Source organism: Oxyura jamaicensis, chromosome 5 (genome assembly GCF_011077185.1).
Source record: "Oxyura jamaicensis isolate SHBP4307 breed ruddy duck chromosome 5, BPBGC_Ojam_1.0, whole genome shotgun sequence".
Taxonomy (NCBI): Eukaryota; Metazoa; Chordata; class Aves; order Anseriformes; family Anatidae; genus Oxyura; species Oxyura jamaicensis.
Window position 1 is genome coordinate 39,644,613 of NC_048897.1, and position 8,153 is coordinate 39,652,765.

Genomic DNA, 8,153 nt, shown 5'->3' on the forward strand with positions numbered 1-8,153 from the left:
GAATATTTCTCTCATATCTAACTCAGTGTCTCCCACACACTCTCTCTATTTTATTCCTTGCAGCTTGAGGATTCACTCTGTAAATTACACCAACATTCAAACTGACTTCTTATTTAAGAATATAATTTACACAGAAAGGTGAAAGATCCTTGAATTTCAGTTGTTCCTAAGAATCACGGAGACATGGAAATCCTGAGTTCCCATAATTTTTGCCACTGAGTCATTGTGAAGTGCAAGTACCCTTTTAGCCTCCCTGTGACTCCATATTTTTTTTCCAGCTGTAAAATAAGCATGTTGATATAACATGCCTATATCAGAGAATTTTCATGACAACTTACAAATTGTTTTGAGTATATAAAGTTCTACTTACAGATAAATACTACGTTTCACTCTTTGAGCCTATACCTGGACCCGAATTCTGAAGTCACAAGACACGTTTGTCTTTAGAATTTTGCTTTAGCCAGGACCAAAGCCCGGGACACAGAATTAAAGTTCTGGGTTGCTGGCATCCTGCAGGAGTACTTGGAAAAACATAGCCTGAAACTCAGAAGGGGGAAAGGTGACAACAATATTTTACCCCATCTGCAATTCCCACAACTGACATTAAAATATGCAGTGATGTATTCTTTACCAGTAAGCACATAATCATTTTGGGGTCTGATGTTCCTCCCACTGAAATACAAGAGAGAAATTATATATCATATATAGTGAAGATTTTGACATTTGATTCCTCCCACATATTTGAATGGGAGGAAGACATTAAATGCCAAAACCAAAAATGAGCATACAGGACCTATCCCTCAAAACAGTAATACATTCCAAGGCACGGCACTCATTTTGTACTTACACTGACCTCCATCCCACACAATGCAAAGCCAGTGGTTGTCCCCCAGAATACAAGACGCATTTTTGCTGTTTAAAATTGTGTGCAAGACCAGTATTCTAGCACATCTTCTACAAGTGCAAGTAGGTTTAAAAATACATATATCCATTATTTCAATTTCCCTTCAACACTGATTATTTTACTCTGTTTCATCTATAGAATTCCTCTGTTCAGGTTCTTATCAGAGACAAGATGAAATCACCAAAGAACCCCAGATTACTGATGAGCAACTATAATAATATAGGAGCTTATTGTGTACGCAGGTAAAAACTGCACACGAGAGATACAGGCACATGACTTGTGCCTGTAATCTATAGGTGGAAAATGTTATTGTTTACATTACATAAATTCCCCTCACCTACCCCCCTTAAAACATGTTTTTGTTTTTTGTTTTTTGTTTTTTGTTTTTTTTTAATTGAAATACACTCTCAGAAAGTTCATCTTGCCCACTGCATGCACACATTTTAACACTGGCACATGTGGACACTATCTTTGCCACCAAAAGAGGCTGTTGTGTGGCTAACATCTCAATTTAAAGCTTCACTAACCAATTTTAGGATTTTTTATTATTATTATTATTATTTAAGAAAAAAGGAAACAAAGCATACCATCATGCTCCATGCCAAAATTCTATCTTCTCTTCTCCTGTTTTCATTCTACCTAGATGTTCCAGGAGCCTGACATTATATGTTGTGATCTATATATGCTGGGTGCTACTGAAGCATAAAGAAAACAATCTCAGAGACTCCATCATGGATCAGGACCCAGAATTTCTCAACATCTTAAGGGTAGGGATTCGTCTTTCTAAGATATAAACTGTCATGGACACTTTGTCATTTACAGAAAAGGGAAAACTAAAACAACAGGAAAGTATCAACCATATTACTTCATTACAAACTTGTGTGTTTGCTAAGGTTGGCAAAAACAACAACAATAAAACTCCCTGAACAGTAAAGACATGAACAGGAAAATATAAGAAAGTGAGTATTGTCAGTTTCAACTCTGAATGTCTTAAGTGACATTTCCCTCTTGTCTCCAAGGTTTGGAATAACACAGTAAATACAGAAATACTCTGCACACCAGAAATCCCTTCCATTTTGCTCTCATTGCTCTCAAAGCTCTTAGAAGCTACACAAAGCTGGCAGGTCAAGATTTAACTAAGAAATCTCCAAGACCTGCCACATGTGACAATAACCCTGCAGAGGAGCTCTACTAGGTCAGCTGTAGGCTGACATACATGTAGATACACGACTGTTGTCACACTACTCAAGTTTTAACACTGTCTTACCAAATGAACTTTTGGAAGGTTCTCAAAATATTGTGCTATTGCAAATTTTGTATATACAAATTGTGCATCACCTGAAGAAGAGGAGGCTCAAATTGTGCATCACCTGAGAAGAGGAGGCTCAGGGGCGACCTTATCGCTCTCTACAGATACCTTAAAGGAGGCTGTAGAGAGGTGGGGGTTGGCCTGTTCTCCCACGTGCCTGGTGACAGGACGAGGGGGAATGGGCTATAGTTGCGCCAGGGGAGTTTTAGGTCAGATGTTAGGAAGAGCTTCTTTACTGAAAGGGTTGTGAGGCATTGGAACAGGCTGCCCAGGGAGGTGGTGGAGTCACCATCCCTGGAAGTCTTCAAAAGACGTTTAGATGTAGAGCTTAGGGATATGGTTTAGTGGGGACTGTTAGTGTTAGGTTAGAGGTTGGACTCGATGATCTTGAGGTCTCTTCCAACCTAGAAATTCTGTGATTCTGTGATTCTGTGATTCTGTGATTGAATGTACCATTTATGACAGACAGTAGCACCTTTATCACAAAAAGTGTCTGATGAAGAAATGGCATCAGCACCCACTGCCCCTGTCAAAGCTTGAGCACAATCTGACTCAAAAGGCCACCAATAGGTTCAGAGTAATTCTATAACTTGAAGTAGCCTAGAGATACAGAGGGGTTTGACACCCCCACTGACCTATAGAGATGCTCAACACTTCGAAACAAGAAATACTTATTGCTACTTAATTAGGATGATAAACCTAAGGTACCTGTATCTTAAAATTTAGACAGAACTTCAAAGAAAATGAAAAAAATATAATAATAATAATAATAACAATAAAAGGTCTGCACTTGTTCCAGTAAATTAAGTAAATTATATATTGTTGTATTACTAACATATTATTCCGACAACATATTGTTCAATTGTTAGCCTCACCTAAACATTGGATTAAGGCAAACTATGCAATATCCCTTAAAGGATCAACAAGTATCTGTGCTTGGACTGTTTGCCTTGCAGGTTACAGTTCTATTAAAAATCCTCCCACATATACTCCAAGGATCTTCCAAACCCCATGAGGTTCTTAAGTACAGATGTTTACAAAGGGATCACTACACCAGCATGTGTATTTATACAAACACATGTTAGAAGTTGGCCTTCTTATAACTGTTCCACATCAGAAGTGGGTGAATTTCTCCACCACAGGGATAAAATATCTCGCATGAGTAAACTGAACCTCACTGAAGTGGTTTGGGACAGAATAAATTAAATGAGCAAAGCACAGCACCAAACATGCCCTTTTGGGCCAAATCATACCCATTTCTGGAGCTGAACTATCTGAGAAAAGAAATGTGGATTTGGACCATTCCATAAGTTGGAAGAATGTCTCAGAACACGAGCTGAGTTCTGTAACCACAACCAACATCCTTTTAGCTTCTTTTTAGGAGCAGCTATTGGAGACGTACCCAGAATGTCTCACTAAGAGAACACATGTATTCATCTGAAACCAATACTAGATTTGCAACACATGCACGTGCAACAATAAAATGGAGCTATAGAAAAACACAAATATAAATTAGTGTAAGAATAATCGTCTGAGAACATATACATCTCTATTCTCAGAAGAGGTAAAGTCAGTCATTATTAATTCTGTCTTTCACTTTCAACTGTCTGGATATAAGAAAAGCACAGGCAGTAGCTACTCTTACCAAATGTATGCATACTAAACCACTAATTACTTTTTTTAGTTGAAGCTCCCCGCTTCTTTTCCCGGACTCACACAGAAAACAAAACTCCTAATGCTGATTTAGAGCAAATGGGTATAACTGCAAAACAAACAGAAAATGCAGCAATGTAAAGCTCTCCAGGCAGCAAAAAGTAAAGACAATCAGCAAATCAGTGACATTACTGGAAATGCGTAAAAACCTCAAGACCTGCAAACCAGAAATGATCTGAAATATGACATGGTCCTGACATCCACCTGCACTTATGTGGTACTGGTAATGAAAGCACTAAATGTTAAGGATATTTCCAGTTTTCCTGTCTTGATGGAAGATGCTATGGACCATTTATCTTCTACCAGGAGATATTACATGCCTTGGAAACTCTAAGTTTTTTAGGTGTGTGTGTGTGGTGTTTTATTCTCCTGCACGCCTCTGCTTCACCTCTTCCCCTATTACTTTCTAGTAGCTCAAGTATACAACCACTAGTAACAAAAGAGAATCATTCAATACACAGAAGTTGTGTTTAAATCAATTTTTCTATAAACTGTATTTTATAAATGTATGAGAGTATTTTTTGTCAAATAGAAACCTTCCTTCTTGCCACCAAAAGACACACAAAGTCACAGAATATATTATTCTTTCAACTGATATTAATCATGTAGGCAAGACATTATAAGGAAAAGCATACTCAAGTGATGCTACAAGCCCACACAAGACACATCAGTCACCATCAAGTGGAAACACAGTTCAGTAGATGATTTAGTTCCTAAAGAGTAGCAGCATTTCCAAAATAAATGACCTAATTGTATTTGGTATAATTTCTTATTTTCTTAATTTCTTTAATAAAATTAAATAATAACTACTAATTATTCTTTACCAGTTCACTTAATATAGACACATATTTGCATATGCTTACACACACACACACAAAAAAAGATATTTATTATTCTTATCTATAATGTATATAGTTTATCTTCTCAGAACTTAGGAAGGGCAAAAAAATAAAGCAAGTAAATCTCCATACTTATGGAGAAATCTCCATATTTATGGAGAAAATAAGCACCATTCTACCTATTTTTCAATCATGAGTTATAAAGTTAGATCACAGGCTAAAATGCAAGTTACTATGAAGCTTGTTGCAGTTTAATTACTTCCTTAGGGATTTCTCTGGCATGGGGAAATCCCCAAGTGTAATAGGGTTGATCTCTTGCTATTAGTACAAGGACAAAGTAATGGCACGAGCAAGGTCAGCAAGCTGTGACATCTGGCCAGATCCCAACTGGTGTGTCCCATGCCTTGGATCAAGAGCACAGTCAGCTGGAAGGTCATGTGCAGCCAGCCCTTCAAGATCCCAGCCCCTGTTTCTTAGTGTTGCCCTGTGGTCAGTCCACAAGAGTTAGCCCCTTTACAGCCATTTTGTTGTTGCTTTCTCTGGGAGGAGGAAAAAGATAGAAGGACATGGAAATGTTGGTCAGTAATGAACCATCCCCATAATGAGAATCCTTTTATATGAATAAAGTACACTTGATTTTGAGGCAAAACCTCCATGCTACTTCAAGTACTAACAGATTAAAAAACCCAATGTTCCAAATGGTTGCTCTGAGGCTGCAGTAATTTTCAGCTCAGCTCAACACCTGCCATGAAGTGGTTATCCACCTTACCACAGTGGAGAGTTACTGCCTTGTAATTTGTTTTGATAGGGAGCAAGTGACAAGCCAGAAAAGATTCCAACACATTAATGAAATTACAATGTGTAATGATAACATTTAACTTGCTATTAGTGATTACAAGCACATTTGCTAACTGTGCCCTGTAAGACTTCTCAATGGGATGCTGACAATACTGAAAGAAAAGATATTCTGATTGAAAATGCAAAAACAGGCATATGCAATATAAAAATAAAATAAAATAAAAAATCAGTAAAAATATCACTTGTAGATTCAGATCAAGAAGTTGCCAAACTCATTAACCATTGCCTGCACTGGAAGGTTAGGGCATATCAATGTATTTGTTCCCCACCCTTCTGCCTCCACTCCAACTGATTAACCCTTTAATTCCAATCACTCTCTTTAACAGTTCATAGGACACAGTTCAGAAAAGAAACTGCTTCAAACTCTCACTGTGACAAAGAACACAGATTTATATGCTTCTGTTCCCTCCTTACTCTTGCAATCTCTTCTACAGCCTGTGCACTGTCTCTTCCCCTGCAGAAAATGTGGCAGAGGGCCAACTCGATATATTCTATGTTAGGCATCTCACACTTGTTCAGATGCCTCTCTGATGAATTCTAAAGTCATCCCTCTTTCAGGGTGGCTTTTAAATAAGATTTTGGAGGGGAAGTGAGTTCCAGCTTACAAATTTAACTACTGCTGGTAACTCTACTGATATTGTCTGGTTAAGTCAGATTTCGCAGCCTTTTCATTCTCAATAATCTCTTTGATCTGATATTACAAATCCATCTAAATATTTTTATTTTCCAGCCTAAAACATAGCTCTAACAATCTTCAGTGAGTAGAGGAAAATACTCACCCAGAAGATACCCTGATGGAGAAATAATACCTAGTAGCTCCCATCTGTGAATATCATATAGAATGACTTCTATCTTCCAGATGGAAACATATGTGGCCTAGCTGAGATTATAGGCATCCATTAGCTTCTAATGAAGCAGCACTATGGATAATATCTCATCTACTACCTTCATATTGGTGCTCTGTCTATTGAACTGTAACACTCATTCTCAGTTTGTTCTGTAAATATAATTTTATTTATTTATTTATTCTTCATTGAAAAGTATCTAGCTAGAAGATCTCAAGAAGGCTCTAGCCTGGAGTGCCCCTTCTGGTCCTAACAAGTTTTGTAAACACTTTGGTATTGTTACTGAGTTCCATTTTATATCTGCTAGTTATGGGTTCAAACTTCATGAAATGGGTAAATAACAACCTCAGTCCTTAGAAGTGTTATGTGAAACAGTAATGTATCATTAGTGTCTATGTGACCTATTGATTTTTCTGTACAAAAGACTCCTCAATACCAAAGATAGATATTGGATGTTTTCAATTTTATAGTAAATATCATCCCATAGGTCTCCTGAGATGCCTGAAAAATGGTTGGTTTATGTGGAATCTTACAACCTGAATGTCACATATCTGTAACTATGAGATATCAGAAAATCTTAGGGTTTCTAAAATGAGCAAGAATGGTTCAGTTATTTACAAGTGTAAATTCCTATCTTCACAACTTATGCTGAAACAACAGCGGAAGGACTTCCAGTAAAGGGAAGTAAAAATAAATAAAACAAAACAAAAACACATGATGGTATACAAACAAAACTGCATTTCAATTTTTTGTTCCAAAAATAAACTTGTAATGTATCTCATATTGTTTAAAAATTCTTAAAACATCAGTTGCACAAACATACTTTCAATCAAATCTTAAATGGTTTTAATCTTCAGCCAAAACTCCCAATAACTCTATTGGTTTTATCTGTGGTCCAAATCCTCTTAACAATAGTCATAGCCACACTCAGTTTAAATCTACTGTAGACTTGGAAAGCTAGGGAGACGTCTTTTACCTGCTTTCCTTCCTTCTTGATCTAGAGCCATGACTGGCTTGGCAATATAGTTTGGAAGAGTACTGCTTCCAGGCCACACCAAGTCCTATTTTCTCCAGAAATGACCTTAGACATTTTTCTGGGACAGCTATTTCTACTTTATGCTGATTCAGAAGTGATTTAAAAATTCAGATAAACTGAATGGGATCAGTAGACCAGTTCTAAGCTAGTAGCTAGTCATTATTTAAATGCCCAGTGGTCTTTAACCAAACTTAGATTTGTGATTGAGAAAAGAAAAACAAAAACATGCAGAATTTGGCAAGATTAATACACTTTCAAGAAGATTATTTTTAACATCAGATCTAATATAGAAACTTTTCCTTTTTCTGTTTTAATTCTGAGGTCATCTGACATCCATCCAGACAAGACTAAAATTTTCAGCTAAGAGAAAAGACTGTGCAGCTGCAATGGAAACTAATCCTGTTCCTAAGACAGCTACTTCAAAGAGAGGGATATTAGTAAGAATGATTTTAGTGCTCCTAATGTCCTAGCTCTTAGTCCTCAACATGAAATCTACTTGCTCCTTAACTGCAACGTGTCTGGTGACTGAACAGTTTTCCCAGTGATCAGTCAGCCATAGCATTAAACCGTCATAAGCAATATGGCCATAATCAGTCCCTGTTTCGATGTTTTTTTTTTTTTTTTTTTTTTTTTTTTTTTTTTTTTTTTT